The sequence below is a fragment of the Hemicordylus capensis genome, chromosome 2, assembly GCF_027244095.1.
Source record: "Hemicordylus capensis ecotype Gifberg chromosome 2, rHemCap1.1.pri, whole genome shotgun sequence".
Taxonomy (NCBI): domain Eukaryota; kingdom Metazoa; phylum Chordata; class Lepidosauria; order Squamata; family Cordylidae; genus Hemicordylus; species Hemicordylus capensis.
The window spans coordinates 142,453,962-142,470,659 of NC_069658.1; the positions used below are offsets into that span (position 1 = coordinate 142,453,962).

Genomic DNA, 16,698 nt, shown 5'->3' on the forward strand with positions numbered 1-16,698 from the left:
TATTAACCTATGAATCCCTATGAGGATTAATTACTGTACACACCAAAGAGTCTAAACATCTCAAAAATAGCCCAGTGACTTGTGGGTTGCAGGGTAGTTGGAACATGGGATGCCACTAATTCCCCACCTCCATCTGCAAAGCAGTGGGGTCAAAATGAACAGAAGAAATGAAAGTGTATAATAAAGACACCAAAGAATCTAAACACTTCAAAAATACCTAAAAAAAATAAATTGAGTACCCTAGTGTGTGGGGGGGGGGCAGGTAGTTGAAACATGGCAGTTGACAGTTGGCACTGTCCAATGATAGTCAAAATGAACAGAAGAAATGAAGGCGTACAATGAATCCTCACAGGGATTAATTATGAGGAAAAGTTATTAGACACCAAAGAATCTAAACATTTCAATATTCCTAAAAATTAAAATAAGTACCCCACTGCCTTGCAGGTGGTGGTGGTGGGGTGTAGTTAGCACATGGCAGTTGACACTCTCCAGTGACAGTCAAAATGAACAGAAGAAATGATAGTGTACAATGACTCCTCATAGGGATTCATTATGAGGAAAAGTAATTATACACCAAAGAATCCAAACACTTGAAAAATAATGACTGCACATTTTGCTCCATAACTCTACTTCTACAAGGGCTAGAGTTTAGCTTCTTATTATTATTAAATGAAAGCTGGGGATCCATTTTAGAGTTAGGATATGGCAACTTTGAATCCCCATTGTTTCCTGTGGTGGAAATGTTCAAAATCAGTAAAAACTAAATAAATCCATTAAAAAACCAACCAAGTGTCCCAATGCCTTGAACTTTGGGTGGTAGGTGGCATCCATGGGGACCTACCTAACCACCCAAATTTGGTGCCCTAGGACCTTGTTAAGTGGTCCAAATCCAAATTGAATTAAAGCAAATACAAATAGAATCTGGGGTGATTTGGAGGGGTAGAATTGAATACAAAACAAATTAGGGATGATTTGTTTTGGGCACAAATTGAATTTAAAAAATCAATTTGTACACACCCCTAATTTATTTGTATATCCTCATACAAATCAGAAAATAAAGAAGATTCTAACTGCCCCATAAGCCAATGTGGTGTAGTGATTAAGCTGTTGGATGAGGACTGGGAGACCCAGGTTGAAGTCCTCACTCAGTCATGAAGCTCTCACTCAGACAGATCACTGGGTGATCTCGGCCACTCACGATTTCTCAGTCTAGACTATCTCAAAAGATTGTTGTGAAGATAAAATGGGGGGAAACAAACTTGGGATACTATACATAGAGTCATCTGCTCCTGTGAGGCAGTCTCTCTCTCATACCAACTTTACAAGCTGTTGTAAGAGAAAAGATGGCTTTAAAAACCTTAGTAGCTTTTAATCCAGTCCAGTCAAGCATGGCTGCTTGAATTCCTGTATTGTTCTGGGTGTCCCACGGTGATACTGAGGCTGTTCTCACGACCAGCCTAACCCAGGCTAGGGCAGCCCAGCCTGGGTTAGGTTGGTCATGTGAAGCATCAGGATCCTCGCAGATCTTGGTGCTCCTGTGCAGCCTGACCCCCTTACTAAACCTGGCTGTTAGCTGAGGTTAAGGCTGCTTGTCTGGGCACACGAGAGGAGTGCTGAAGACCTGGGGCTTGGCCATCTGGGGAGGGGAAGATGAGTTAAAAACAGCCTCCCCCACCCCCACACCCTCCTTGCCCGCTCTGGGCAATCATGAGAATCACCTTAATGTGTCCGACTCCCACCACAGCCAGGTAACCTGAAAAGCCAGCTACGTACTCTGCATGCCCTCCAGCAATCTGAACACAAAGCTCTCTAAAAGTAAACTTCAGACAGAGAATGTAGCGATGCTTTGTTTCATAGAGAGGAAAGAAATGGAAATTTGCTACCATTAGTCAGCCATAGTAAACAATAGGGGACACAGGTAGGGCGATATTTGTAAACTACTCTGCAAAACAACCTGCCTAAGCCTTAGGCAAGTTGCAAATTTTTACACAGAGGCTGGCCCAGAAGTACTTCAGCTTCTTCAGGTCAGGTCAGGTCTCTAGCTGCAGTGTTTATTTAAAGAGAAACTTTAAAGCAAGTGAGCTGAAAGGTAGAGAGTTCTCTTGCATCCAAAATCCAATTGTGGGGGGGGGAGCTGCTCCCTCCCCCCCAACTCCCGTGTAACCCTCACCCCTCATTTCCCACTCTACCCACAGGGACAGTCTCTGTCTCTTTTTCCTTTGATTTTCAAAGTTAGCTAGCTGACCATTCAGCAGCAGAGTAAAACTATTCAAACTTCAGCGGGTAGAGAGGGAGGAACAAGCAACACAGGGATGCTTGGAAGCCCATGGGCTGCCTGCCTGCAATAAAAAGGCAGCTCCTGAAGCAAGAAAGCAAAGCAATGATTGGCTGAGATGTATTTGGGTTTTGGCAATGTATTTTAAAAATACAAAATATCTGAGCAAATGTATTTTAGATACAGAATACAAAAGTATTCAAACTACGTACTTAAAATACTTATATTTTAGATACTGCCCATTTCTGTATAACACCACTCAATGAACTTCCACACCTGGGATGCGACTTTATCTATGGAAAAGTGCAAATAGTTTATGTTTAATTGACTAAAGCACATCTGATTAGTTCAACCCACATGCATGCACAGAGGCTTCAGGCTAATTTGTTCCCCCCGCATCCATGTATATGAAGCTCTAAACATAATCTCATAGAACATTATGAGAAGCTTCCTCATTCCTTATTCACCTGAATTAGAGCAGAAGGGCTCTTCATTTTTCAAACACTGGCCTCGAGTTAGCTCAAGTGTGTAACACCAACTTTATCTGTTGCAATTGTGGTGTGTGTTTCTGTGGAAACAGGAATCCAAAGAAGAGCCCTTTCCATCTCTTTGCTTTTGTAGAGATTGGTTTGTTCCTGTCTCCATAGAAACAGCTGTTGCATTGGTGAAAATAAAAAAGGCTTTTAAATAATGAGGGTTTGAAAGCTTCACTCTACCTTAATTCTGCCTTTTGAGCTTCATTGGCCCTAGAAAAGTGTACAAACTTTGCAATCTGTGTGGTCTAAACGCCCACTATCATTTCCTAATTAATATCAGACACGTAATGATGCTGGAGCTCCAGTTTGCTTGTTATTTTGAAAGTCCTGGGGGCTATTTCCAAATTAATTTCTCAAACAAAGGATAAGGTATTAAGGGCCGCCTTGTATTATGTCTTTAAAAAACCCACGAAATTGGCCATGCAACAGCATTCCGGATTCAATTTATTCTGTACAGAATTTTTAAACATGCCACTCTTTTTTCCTGCTACCTGATGGAAGAGATACAACTTGAAAGCAATTCTCTAATCTCCTCTGCATGCCAGACACAATCTTTGGCTTCGTGTTTTCAGAGACACATTTTCCAAGGGGCAGCCTACATAATGATTTGTGTACAGATTTTTATATTCCAAAACTTATGCTAGGGGCAGACAATGACTCTGTTCAGTTGCAAATAGGACTGCAGAGAGGAGGGGGAGTTGGCTGCAAGGCTTCCTCCTTTGACTGATAGACAGCCATGGCAGCCAATCAGGATGGAGAGAGGGAGAAGCTTCCTCCCCTTAACTCCAGTTCCAGGGAAGGCTGCCTCCAGTTCTGCATTCAGACATAATGGAGGCAGCCGCAAACCAGAGGCCCAAGCACTGAACCTCATTTCAAACCAAGGGTTCAAATAGGAGTTTGGTGACTGAAACCTCAGTTTGAGTTGGGGTCCAAACTGCAGTTTCGTGCATTCAGACACGGAGTTATACGAACCTCAGCTACTGTAATTCTAGTGATGTTCATGCAGAGATGAATGTTTGAGAGGTATATAAGTTTGATGAATAAATAAATAAATAAATAATGCGGCCATTGACTCTATTCAGTTGCAAATGGAAAACAATAGTTTCCTTCTGCATGGACAACCCCGTCTAGCAACTGCAGATGAACCTCTCTGGGTGAAAATGCCCCACCCCAGCATTTAAATGAGCAGGCAGAGGAGACTACCTCCTGGCAAACCTTTCTCACCACCTTTACTCAAAACAGGGCTGGGCACTGAGAAGAAGCTGCCCACAAGCAGCATGTTTTTCTCCTTAAGGTCGAGTCAGGGTCATCCCCACCCGACCCCTGTGATGCTTTGGAAAGAGGCCAAGCGAAGAGAGAAAACTGTGAGCAGACTTCTATCCCTGTGCAGTAGGGATGTGCGAGCAGGCTTGCTTTGAGCCAGGCTGGACATTGAGTCGGCCCGGTTTGAGCAGTCCGAGTTTGAACCAGACCGACCCCTGGTTCAAAGAACCAGCTTGAGGGCCACCTCAGGGGGTATACTTGTAAAGGAGAATCTGACAAGGATTCCCCTTTACAAGTACTAGGCTTGTGCATTTCGATTCGGGCACAAAACATTTTGTGCCCGAAAATGGCAATTTCGGAGGTTTTGTAACCAAAACAAAATCAAGAATTAAAAAACAGAGATTTTTGTTTCCAAATCAAAATGACTGTGTTTCGGACAGAACGCTTTGTTCTTAGGAACAGCATTGCATTTGAAATGGACTTCTCTGACTCTCTCCACTCCAGCTGAGGCACTGGGTGATTAGCAGAAGATATGCAAAAAGATATGCAAAAAATGCTCATGAATGGTTTAGTTAAGTATGTGTTGTATTCAGTGTGATTGAAATGCAAACTGACCTTGCAAAGGGATTTGGAAGACAGCATTTTGAGACAGAAATACCCAGATATCTTTGGGAGCTCAATGCAATTCCAAAGCTCTTGCTAAAAGCCATGGTATAAATTGTGTGGAGAAGCTTTTCGAGAAGCTGGTTAGGGAAGTTCTGAAATTACACAGGTGTTTCTTTCCAAAGGTTTAGAAAGAACCTCTTGACTTGTTCAGGGGTCTTTTGAAGAGCTATTTTGTTTTTCTTCTGATTTTTATGAGTTATAGTGGTGTCTAAGTTTTGTTGCCCAAGTTGAGCAGTTGAATGTAATTTAAATTTGGTGGGACAAGGTGTCTAAGCCAGTGGTTCACAACTTTTGCCATTGCAGGGACAGGTCACCCACATGGGACTACAGGAGACAAAAGGAGGGGGTGGGGAATACTCCCTGTCAATCTGTTGAAATCCCCAGGAATCTTAGTTGCTTCTCTCTTTCTTGTAACCATGATCCATGGTTTCGCACTTTCTTAAATGCAGTGATGATAAATCTCAACAATTCTGAATAGTAGGCACTCCACTCTGGGCCACCCCTCCCCCCCACCCGCAAAGTTATACTTTTCCTGAAACCTCCATCATACCCTATGGGGGAAAACTGAAAGACGCACAAACTTCAAAAATTCACCAAAAATCAGCAGTCTGCCCAATTCCTTTGAAATTTTTGTGGTAGCTTCCACTCATTGGGCACTATAACCCCCCACCCACTCTTCTGACCATGTGGCCCATTTTTAAATCTGAATTAATCTGGATTCGGATTAATTCGGATACAAAACAAAACTGGGGTGATTCAGAAGGCTTAATTTCAGACAAAATACAAAATGGGGTTGATTCGGACTTGGTACAAATCGAAACAGAAAAAATACAAAACGCGCAACTCTAACAACAAGTACAGGGTATTCCCTACAGGAAATGGAGGGAGGGACAGTGGAGGCGGCTGTGGCCAAAACATCAGAGATGATTACAGCCAGGGCTTCTCCAACCCGCCAGCTGGCCTGCCAAAATGAGGGTTCAGACTTCTATGCATGTGCACAGATTCCATTTCCATGACCTTTGTGCATGTGCAAAGGCTATTTGTGTCATGCAAATGGTCTGTGTGCATGCACGGAGGTCAGGGGAGTAGCTAGGGGATAGGGGGCCTGTGATTGTCCTTCTCCCTGGTGGCTCCTCAGAGTGAGGGAGATAATGAAGAAAATAGGGAAGGTGGGGCTGGGGGGCCTTCAGGAGCTGGGGCCCCCAGGTTCTTTGAATCCATCTGCTCAATTATAGCTACACCCCTGGCAGAGGTCACAGAAATGGCCTCGCATGCAGAGGTCTGAACTGGGCTGCAGTTGGCCGGGGCTGTCATTTGGAAGGCAGGGGTTGGAGGGGGCCCCACCACCGCCACCCCCAATGTTGCTGCCGCCGCCACCCCACCTGCATTTTAAAAGGTAAAGACAACCTTTTCTCCCCCCCCCCCCCCCGCAATTTAGTGTAGGGAATGCCCTGTATTTCTAAAGGGGAATTATTGCCAGACTCCCCTTTACGAGAATACCCCCTGAGCCCGCCTGCGAACTGGTTTGGCCCAGTTCAGTGGCATCAGACTCTGTCCTGGCTCAAATACTCCTACCATGCAGTGCCTTCCAGAGCATGAAAAAGTTTGGGTAGGGATACTCCCATCAGATCTTTGCAAAGTGTTTGCAGAGGTACTGCATGGGGAGAGAACTCTGTCAGCAGCTTTCCTTCCTCATGTGATACTTCTCCAAACACTTTGTAAAGGTTGAGTGGAAGCATCCCAACCTGAAATTTGCAATGCTTTGGAAAGGCTCCACATGAGAAGGAAGGACAGTCAGCATGTGTCTTCTCAAGGCTCAGATGGCAAGCTTTCCCACAACATCTGAGCCTTGCAAAGCCTTTTGAAAAGGTGCCTCGTAAGGAGAGAGGGTTGCTTCCCCCTCCCTCCCCACACAAACCGTTGCCTTTGCAAGGCTTGGATAGGAAACTCCCAGTCCCAAGCTTGCAAAGCTCTGAAAGGCACTCTGCAAGATGGGAAGACAACCCACAACCTTCCATCCCTGTCGGGCACCTTTACAAACTTCCCCACACCTGGGTGTTTTCCAGACTACAAGATTTGCAACGGTTAATGCGTTGCAAACTGTGATGGAATAGTGTAACAGTTTCAAAATGAGAGTAAAGGGTTGTTTAATGCTTCACTGTAAGCTGGTGGCCATTCATATTTCAGGGAAATACGTTCCCCTGAAACATATTTTCCAAGCAAGAATGTCCATATTCTCCTCGAAATGCATTTATTTGCCCCTCCTCCTGCTCCATTGGGGCCAATGGAGTTGTGGAGTGTGTGTGATGTGGTTTTTTTTTTAAAAAAAATTTTTTAATGGGAGAGGGAAAGGAAATCCTATGGTGAGCCTGGAAGGGGGAAGAGAGGAACTGGCACACCTGGGTGGGTATTCTCTTCCATGGCAGCAGCAGTGGCCAGCAGCCCCTCAGCTCCCAGGTGCCCAGGCAGACTCGCTGAGTGGAGCAGGACACTTGCCGCTCACTGGCTACCGCCACTGCTCCCACCCAGAGCTGAGGCAAGTGCGCAGGCTGCTTGCCACTCACTGAACAACGACACACACACACCCCGAGCCAAGGCGGGCGGGCAGCCTCTCCCCAGAGCCAAGGCGGGCGGGCAGCCTCTCCCCAGAGCCAAGGCGGGCGGGCAGCCTCTCCGAGTGGAGCAGGCTGCTTGCCACTTGCTGTTCGCCACGACTCCCCCCTCCCCTGAGCCGAGGCGGGAGCAGGCTGCTTGCCACTTGCTGTTCGCCACGACTCCCCCCTCCCCTGAGCCGAGGCTGCTCACCACTCGCTGGATGACCACGACCCCCCCCCCCAGCTGAGGCAGGCATGTGGGCAGAGCAGGCTGCTTGCCTCTCACTGGCCACCACCGCTGCTCCTCCCCCCCCCCCCCAGCTGAAGTGGATGAGCAGACAGCCTTGCCAAATGGATCGGGCAGCTCGCAGCTCGCTGGCTGCTGCCGCCCCGCCCCCAAGCCTCTCCCCCCGGATGGCGCAGCCGGCAGCAGGCTGGAGCCAAGCGATCAGTGAGGTAGGCTACTTGCTGCTCACACTGCCACCATGGCACTACCACCGTGGGGCCCCTTCAAACGCGGGGCCTGGGGTGATCACACCAGTTGTACCGCCCTAAGGATGGGCTTGCCCCTGGCAGAGCCTTACTAGGGCTGGGGAGCCTTGCAGCTTTCTTCTCTCCACTTTCACCCTCTCTTCTTCCCTCCTGCTGGTCCTTCTCCTGAGGAGGGAGGATGGCAGCGGTGTGCCTCCAGAGAAATAAATAAATAGGAGGGAAGAGGCAGAGAGGAGGCAAGCGCTCCTCCAGTGAGGGCTGCGGGATTGCACAGAAGTAAGTGCATCATGATTCCTTTCAATGGGCTTCCTTGTAAGTAAGTGACTGTTCTCTCTCCCTGCCCTTTGCCTTGTAGTATTTATTATTTTTTAATGTAACATATTTGTACACTGCACAAAACGCAAGTCTCTTGGCAATTTATAACGAAACAATAAAAATAACAAATAAAAAGATTAAACCATTGCAACAACTTAAAATTTAAAACAATGTTAAGATTATGTTAAGACAAGTGGGATTGCACAGAAGTAAATGATTTAGTTCAACTGGTTTCCTCTTCAGTAAAAAGTGTGCGGGAATGAGTTGGATTCAGAAATCTGCTCAGCTGCACTAGTATGCAGCTCTCTGGCCAAAGTAGCAAATTAAAAGGGGAATGCACAAAGGAACCCCGGTGGAAAAATAATAATGAAACCCCTCCGATCTCTTCCCTCCCCCTCTCCTTCTCTGATGAGAAGCTCCAGTTATGTTGGGAACAAGCAGAGGAGGAGGGAGGTATGGGGTGCCGAGATTTCTCCCTGCCTGTTTCTCTCCCCGAGGAGAGGGGACGGAGGAAGCAAGGGGTGGGGCGCAAAAAGTGCCCACACTGCAAAACGCTATAATTAAAATGTGGGGCAAGGCTCCCTACAATGGAAAAATACAGCTACTTTCCTACAGTGCATTTACAACACTGTAGGGCAAAAAAACCCATCATTAAAATTTGAATCAAGCAGTGGCAGTGTGGCTGCAGTGGCAGCGTGGCTGCAGTGGCAACCACAACCATTCCTCCTTTAACCTGCTGCATCCTCCTGCTCTCTGTCTGTTGTTGGAGGCAGGAAGCTGGGGCAGCAGGAAATGATTCAATATGCTTCATGTTGCTCCAGCTTTCCTGCCCTCAGTGTTTTGAACAGGCATAAGGTGGGAAGATGTGGTGAGAGGGAGAACAGAAAGGCATCATTGGCAGCTGGTTGGGTGGGGCTGCCAGCAGTGGTGGAGCCTTGCAGAAGCCAATCCACTTTCTCTGCCAAAGTACCGTCCCAGGCAATCACTTAACCTCGCCTCATTACAGAGCCAGCCCTGTGTATCAGAGCAAAAAGGGCTCTCTCATGCCACTTTCAGTTCTCATAAGAACTATCATCTGTCAGTCACAGAGTTGGCATATTAGAACAACAGAGCTGGAACAGGCCAAGAAGACACTGCCTGCCACACAGAGTTGCTTCAATTCCATTGGAACACAGATAAAACTCAGGAGGTGGAACTACTAAGCACAGAATTCAGCTTTCCAAGAATCTCAGCTGTCATGAAAACAAGAAAATAAAGTTTCTAGCCCTTATGACTACAAAGATTAGTATTAATAAGGGGTTTTGTTGTCACAAGAGATTTTGTAGCCTCCAAAGATTTTGTAGTCATCTTTAAAAAGTAGTGGTTCTCTTTATTTAGCAGGGGGAGAGTAACTGGCCCTATCCATCCCCGGCACAGCATCCTTCCAGTGGCTATTGCTGGTGTCTGTCTTATGTTTCTTTTTTAGATTGTGAGCCCTTTGGGGACAGGGGGCCATTTTATTTATTTATATCTGTGTAAACTGCTTTGGAAACTTTGGTTGAAAAGCGGAATATAAAATATTCGTTGTATCGTATTGTAAAGATTTGCTAAAAGGTGTGGGGGCAATGCCTACTGAATTCTGATAAGCCAGGGGAATTGCTGACCAACATTTTTAGGGGTTACGGATGGGGTTTCGACATCCTCAACAAAGGTTTGTCCTACCCGTGACCAGCAAAACCATAATAAGGTATGCAAAGTAGTAAATATGGCAGAACAAATTATATAAAATAAGAGAAATTATACCACATTTCTCAGTTTAAGGTCAATCTCCATAATTTATACCAGTCATAGAATTCAGCTTTCCTTAGTGCAAAAATCTGAATTGTCTCAGAAGAATTTAAATTTTTTAGCACAGAATGTGCCTACCACTGATTCTAAGGCAATATCCTTCATACAGTAGCCAACTTGATACAATACCTCACCATACAACTAGTCTCTATAATCCAGCAAACAATGAATTCCTTACACTAAAGGAATAACTCATCAGAGCAATTTATAAGACTCCAGCAAATAAGCTAACATGGATACTATTCAGGCAGACAAACCACCAGAAATCGCTAACTGATCAAATGCGGAAGATCTTTCCTTCCTGAATCTAATTAGCAACCACCCACTATAATTTCAACACATTATTAGGCCTGTAAATACAGGAAGCTCTCTCTCTCTCTCTCTCTTTTTTTTTTGCAGGGGTCCCATTCCCTCCTGGAAATCCACAGATAACAAAACCATGAAAAAAGAGACCTTAACCCTATGGGGCTTTGGGGCTTGGGTTCCTAAGCACACTGGTGTGTGCTGAAAATCACAAGAAGAAAAAAGGGGGGGGGAGGAAATAAGCACAGTACCTTGCTCTTCAGCAATGCAGCCTAAACTTCCAAATCCTCCAATTTCTGTCCCCAGGATCTCCTCCCCTCAGAAAAGAGACACAAAATGGCTCAGCACTACAAAATGGTGGCAGGAAATGACATCAGAAATCATTTCTGGTCAGTCAGGAACAGCGGATAGGTGGAAATAAACCCATTTTTGCCCTGCAAATAAAGAGACTGGGTCCCTATGACCCAACCACAGATACGCAGAACTGTGAGTAGTGGGATCACGGATAACAAAGGCCACCTGTAGTCTTTTAGTCTAGCCTTTCCCCCATTATGCCAGTTTATTACTGGTAACGAAAGGAGTTGTTTTGCATGAAGAGAACATTAAAAACAAAGTAAACTCCACTTGAGTCAGAAGTGGTACGGTCTGCTCTCTAAAATGGGCATCAAAATTATACCGATATCAAGTATTACATCATTGTGTCTTGCTATCCGTGATAGGCCAGGAAATATGTTTCTAGATGTTCAGGTTTATAAAAGTCATATCAGTTCCATCTGTGACAACCCACATCTTAGAAGAGTTCAATGCTTTTAAATTGTATCCAACAGATGGCTGCTTGCTTGTGTATTTGATGGAACTGCAAAACATCTCTGCAAGGCAAAGTGAAGTAACAAGCTTTGCTCTGAGGAAAGTACAACCCCAGCCACACACTGCAGAGAACATCTATTCCACCAGCACTAATCTCAAACTGCAGAATCTAACAAATATATTTAAACAGCAAACATTCAAAGCCTTAACCGTGCATTCCCCACCCCAAGAGTCCAAAACAACTGAATATTCTCTCTCTCTCTCTCTCTCTCTCGTGGGGGGATGATGATCAAATACTCAAATATGGGAAACCCCATTTGGCTTTCTCAGGGATAATCCTTCCTTGGTAGTTGTCTAGAAATTACTGCAATCATTTATTTATTTATTCTTTCATTCATTCAATTTTTATACCGCCCTTCCAGATAGCTCAGGGCTATTTGTATCTACCAAGTATCTACCAAGATGGGGTAGATCTAAGTCACCAGGCTACCATGATCAGAGATTGCAATTGCCCTTCTCCATCTTAGGTCTACTATTGAAACCAATTGGGTCATTAAACGATGCCATTTAGGCAGCTGCTACAGCAGCAACAGATCTTTCTCCAGCTACAGAAGCTGAGCAAGTTTGGATCAATCAGACAGATATCAACTGAGAATGGACTAAAGCAGCAAATATTTCAGTCTAGAAGTTTACTAATGAGAAGGCATCTACACAGGAGGACAAAATGTGTTTGTTAAACCAGCTGAAGCAGTACACATTCAATTCTTACCAATCTATGACAGTAGCTTCTGGATTCTACTGAATCCCTGTGAAACCTTTACAGATGCCCATCATCACTTCATCAAGCTGTTGAGTGAAGTACTGTCAGCAATGGGACTCTCGCTGTACAATCATAACTGAATAGAGAACCTGGAGAATGGAATATTACTTGGCAAATAGATAAGATCTAGTTTCAACTTTTTTTAAAAAAATCATCAACAGTCGTTCAACTCACTCTTTGTGCTACGTTTCCTGGAGTGAAATAGGTAGAAATTCATTCCTTGCTACTCCCAATCACAACAGCAGCACTTCATCATTCTTTTTCATCACTGCATAGAATTTGGTATTCTGAAAGATGTTGCTGCTGCCTGCTTAATCATGTGATTGAAAATAAGTACTGTATATCAGCTAATAAGTATTTCAATTGAATGAGTGTCTGCTCTGCCCCTAGAATTGTCTCCATCAGCAGCCATTTCATCTGGCTGCATGAGAGGGAGAGGGGAGACAAGAGGGCCATAACCATTTACCTCATTAGGGCCATTTTATTCCTTTGCTCCCAGGAATGTCTCATGGAGTGGCCATGGTACCTAAATTTGCTTATTTTCCTAATAAGGATCAGAACTGCTGGGTGCACACGGTGATAAATGCACTGCATTGCAGAAGCTGGCTGCTTAACAGAGTGGTACAAAATTGCAACTAGAAACCAAGAAGAGTGCAGATGTAGCTGAATGTGTGTGATGATATTAAAGCATAAGTGAAGCCTAATAAAATAATAAGCCTAATAAAATAAGACGGTAAGTTTACTGCCCAGAGACATAAGTTTTGGGCGGTATAAAAATATGTAAAATAAATAAATAAATAAATAAATAAAATTGCAATTATGAAATATGTTTTGTTTATTTCACTATGCCAGTCTACATTCAGAGGCGGAGCTTTAAATTGTGTGCATGGGTTCAAAGAACCCATGCAGAACTGCTGTCGGAGCTGCTTCCTGATCTTTCTGGGGCCACCATGCTATCCCCTTCTTTCTCTGCCACTGCAGCGAGCACCCGGCAGCGCACCTCCCGTGTGGTGCCACTTCTCCTCTGGTGGCGCCCCCACACAGTGGCAGCCTCCGAGCAGGCTGGGTTAGGTTGCCTCCACTGCAGATTTTGGCTGCTGTGTGTGCTGGCTAGCTGAGTGGTCAGCACGGCACTTGGCTGCTGTGCCAACCAATCAAATGGCTGCCATTCATGTCTGCCGGTCAGCTGAGTAGTGGTGGCAGGGCAGCCTATCCAAGGCTGCTCGGTCAGGGAGGCGGCAGACACACATGGTGGGGCACCACCAGTTTGGATGGGTGGCCCAAACATGGGCTGCCTATGCCTCGCTACACCACTGTCTACATTCTCGCAGTGTGAGGGGTCTCAGGAATTTCAAGTCCTGGGGAAACAGGGGAGGCTCCCATAATGAAAATGGCATGACCTATCATTAAGGACCTGGATGGGCCAAAACAAGCTCAGGCTCAATCCTTCCAAGACTGAGTTGTTCTTGTTCAGTTTGCAATCTGGCCAATTGCCGTGTGTAAGTTTATCTCCTGACGGGGTTGCACTTCCCTTGAGAGAGACGGTTCATTATCTGGGGGTCCTCCTGGACTCATGGCTCTTGCTTGAACAGCAGGTGGAGGCCGTAGCCAGGGGTGCCTTTGCCCAGCTTCGGCTGGTTCGCCAGTTACGGCCTTTCCTTGACTGGCAGGCCCTGGCAACAGTAACTCATGCCTTTGTTACCTCTCATTTGGATTACTGTAATCCGCTCTTCCTAGGGTTGGCTTTGAAAACTATTCAGAAGCTTCAACTAGTCCAGAATGTAGTGGCCCGCATCCTCATGGGTGGCTGTCGATTTGCTTTTATGGTTGCTGCACTGGTTGCCTGTTCGCTTCTGGGTCCAATTCAAAGTGCTGGTTCTCACCTACAGAACCCTTATGGACTTAGCACCTGTATATCTCAGGGATCACCTCTCTTGGCCTGTTGTATCCCGTCCTATGAGGTCTTCTCAGCTGGCCCTCCTTAGTGTCCCGTGCCCTAGTGTAGTGCGTGGTGCCTGGGCCCATAGGAGGGCCTTCTCTGTGGCTGCCCCTCTTCTTTGGAACACTCTCCCCCACCAGATTCATTCAGCCCCCTCCCTGGCTGCTTTTAAGGCCTTTCTTAAGACACACCTGTTTTGCCAGGCATTTGCCCTTTAATTTTTTGTTGTTGTTGTTTAATTGATTGTTGTTGGTATTTCTGTTTTTCACTACCAAGAGTATTGGGAGGAGGCGATACATAAGAAGTTTCAATTAATTAATTAATTAATTAAGGTCCCTACCCCCACTACAGTTATGGAGCACATGCACTCTAGAGTGGCATTGTGGACACTCCATAGAGATAGCAGTGCCACTCCATTAACCCTATCATGTTCCATGACTGCTTAATTGTCAGGTTTCTCTACCTACTTCACAACTAGCATCCCCTGGAGGCCATTCTGTCAAGACAGGTACAGCTCTGCCCCAATCATTAGATTACAAACAAGGCAGAAAACATGTGCACTGGCCAAAAATAATTGATGCACATGCAGTATTCGCATCAGTTTTCTTTCCCTAGGATTCTAGGCATCCTATGCTTCAAAAATTTAATGTGTGCATAAGCAAATCAGGGGTATTATAATATTCGTCTCCCATTATCAGAACTATAGACATGCATCAGTTCAAAGTACCTTAGAATCTGCTGTTACTGTAATAGGTCTCCCCAAATTATCTTGTCTCTCTAGTACTTTTCAAACATGCAATAATTTATTTTTGGTCACTCAAAGGCTTGTCAGGCTTCCCTATTCTGTGTTTGTCTGTCACCCTGATAGAAATTCTAGCTGCTTTCCTAAGGGTAGCATCTGCTTCTTCTTTTGTTTTGAGTCAATAGACAGACTGTGTATATTTCTGCCAAGAGCTCAAAGGGGCTCTTCCCCCCCCCCACCTTAATTATTGTTTCCCAATCCCAGCCTAGGGTGTGGTTGGCATATAGAAAAGCAGAAATGAATAACACTTTTCAGCTTGTGCCAAGGAATAGGAGTGTATGTCCTCGTGTGTGTCCATGCTGTGGAGAAACATAGGAACCTAGGAAGCTGCCATATACTGAGTCAGACCATGGGTCCATCTAGCTTAGTATTGTCTACACAGACTGGCAGTGGCTTCTCCAAGGCTGCAGGCAGGAATCTCTCTCAGCCCTACCTTGGAGAAGCCAGGGAGGGAACTTGGAACCTTCTGCTCTTCCCAGAGCGGCTCCATCCCCTGAGGGGAATACCTTTCACCAAAGAATCCTGGGAATTATAGTTTGTTGAGTGTGCTAAGAAGTCCAAGGATCTAGCCCACCCCACAGAACTTCTCATGGTTTCCAGGGAAAATGCAATTACTATGAAGTCACTGACAGAGAGAAAGAGAAAGAATGGGTGATATATTCAGTTAAAGAAAAAATAAAAATCCCATGTTGCCGTGGGAGGTGCTTTAAAAGGGGGCGGCAGGTCAGAAGAGGCTGAAAAACAGTGAATTCATCTACCATTAAAATCAATTCAGCCATGCAGCCTATATCTAACACACATTTGTATCGACCTGTCTTTTGCCACTTTATTGAGCAAAATTCGCTTTATGGCTTTTACCCATAGTTTTCCATCATAGGTACAGCTAAAAATTGCTCCCAGTTTAAATCTGTCTTACAAATGTGGGACTTCTGCGCAGAAGAATATGAAAACGCTAACCTTTCAGATAATTAAAAATATGCAAATTTGGGAGATGCATAGATTCTTATTTATCTAAAAGCAGTGGAAGTGAGCATATGTATTATCATAAAAAAATACCCGTAACAGTGTTTGACCTTCACACTTAATGCCACGCCAAAGAGCAGCACCTATTAAGCAAAAAAAAAAAAAAATCATTCTTGTTTGATTCTTCTACTTGTTAAGCCTCATGGAAATGTATCTCAAGGATTCCTCGTGGCTAATAACACACATAATAATGCTGTAATAAAATAGCAAATAGCAGCAGAGGCCTTGCTGTTGGAGGATCAATGAAATAGAAAGAAATCCAAAGTTTCTGTGGCAGCAAAAAAGAGCTTGAGGAGAGGAAGCGGAGATGTTGTGTGGCTTACAGGTGAATAGTAAGACCTCAACTCCAGACAGACCTCAACTCCAGTTAGTGGGAGGCCAGGAAAGCTAAAGTCTTGTGGGTGGTCTTTCTTCCCATGGTCTAGGGATATATTTCAAGAACTAGCCAGTAATATGTTTTAGGGATTTGTACAGAACCGAGCAAGGGAGGCTCGAAGGCAGGGGGGTGCTGCTTTAGGGGCAGGGGAGGTTGCATTTACCCCTTCCACCGCTCTTCCCCCCCCCGGTGCTCTGTTTTTGCTGCTCTTACCCCACCAGCACTCCACCCCATTTGCCCCCTTTTACTGGATATACCCAGAAGTATCTAACACACCTGCGTGTGGCAGCACGGGCACGTACACGTCACACATGTTGTGCTGCCACCCACCTCCACCGCACGCGCGATGTGCGCATGCCTGCGCCGGCGCACACAGGTGCATCAGATACTTCCGGGTATATCCAGTAAATGGGGGCAAACGGGATGGCAGGGAGGTATGCTGCCACTCCATAGACTTACTAAAAACTGAGCGCTGGTGGGGGAAGAGTGGTGGGAAGGGTAGGTGCACCCTCCCCCGCCATTAAAGCAGCACCCCCCACCTTCGAACCAGAGGAACCACACACCGTTCAAACCGGTTCTGTGCACATCCCTAATATGTTTATGGTCACAGCTGTGAATCAAAGAGCCAAAAAAATCACTACAGCTTCCAAAGGGGCCATT

At 45.4% G+C, this 16,698-nt stretch overlaps 1 protein-coding gene across 8 annotated transcripts in view; it reads right to left on the reverse strand.

The window, feature by feature from the left end:
- Positions 1 to 10,721, reverse strand: part of LOC128342137 (uncharacterized) — a 326,129-nt gene extending 315,408 nt beyond the window's left edge. For 2 of the 8 annotated variants that reach the window (XR_008314788.1, XR_008314789.1), the window contains exon 1: positions 10,523 to 10,713. The gene's annotated coding sequence lies outside the window, so the exon portion shown is untranslated. Of the gene's footprint in view, positions 1 to 10,522 lie in introns of all 8 variants that reach the window. The other 6 variants (XR_008314790.1, XR_008314791.1, XM_053289046.1 and 3 more) reach the window with 4 other exon arrangements.
- Positions 10,722 to 16,698: the final 5,977 nt, after the last annotated feature.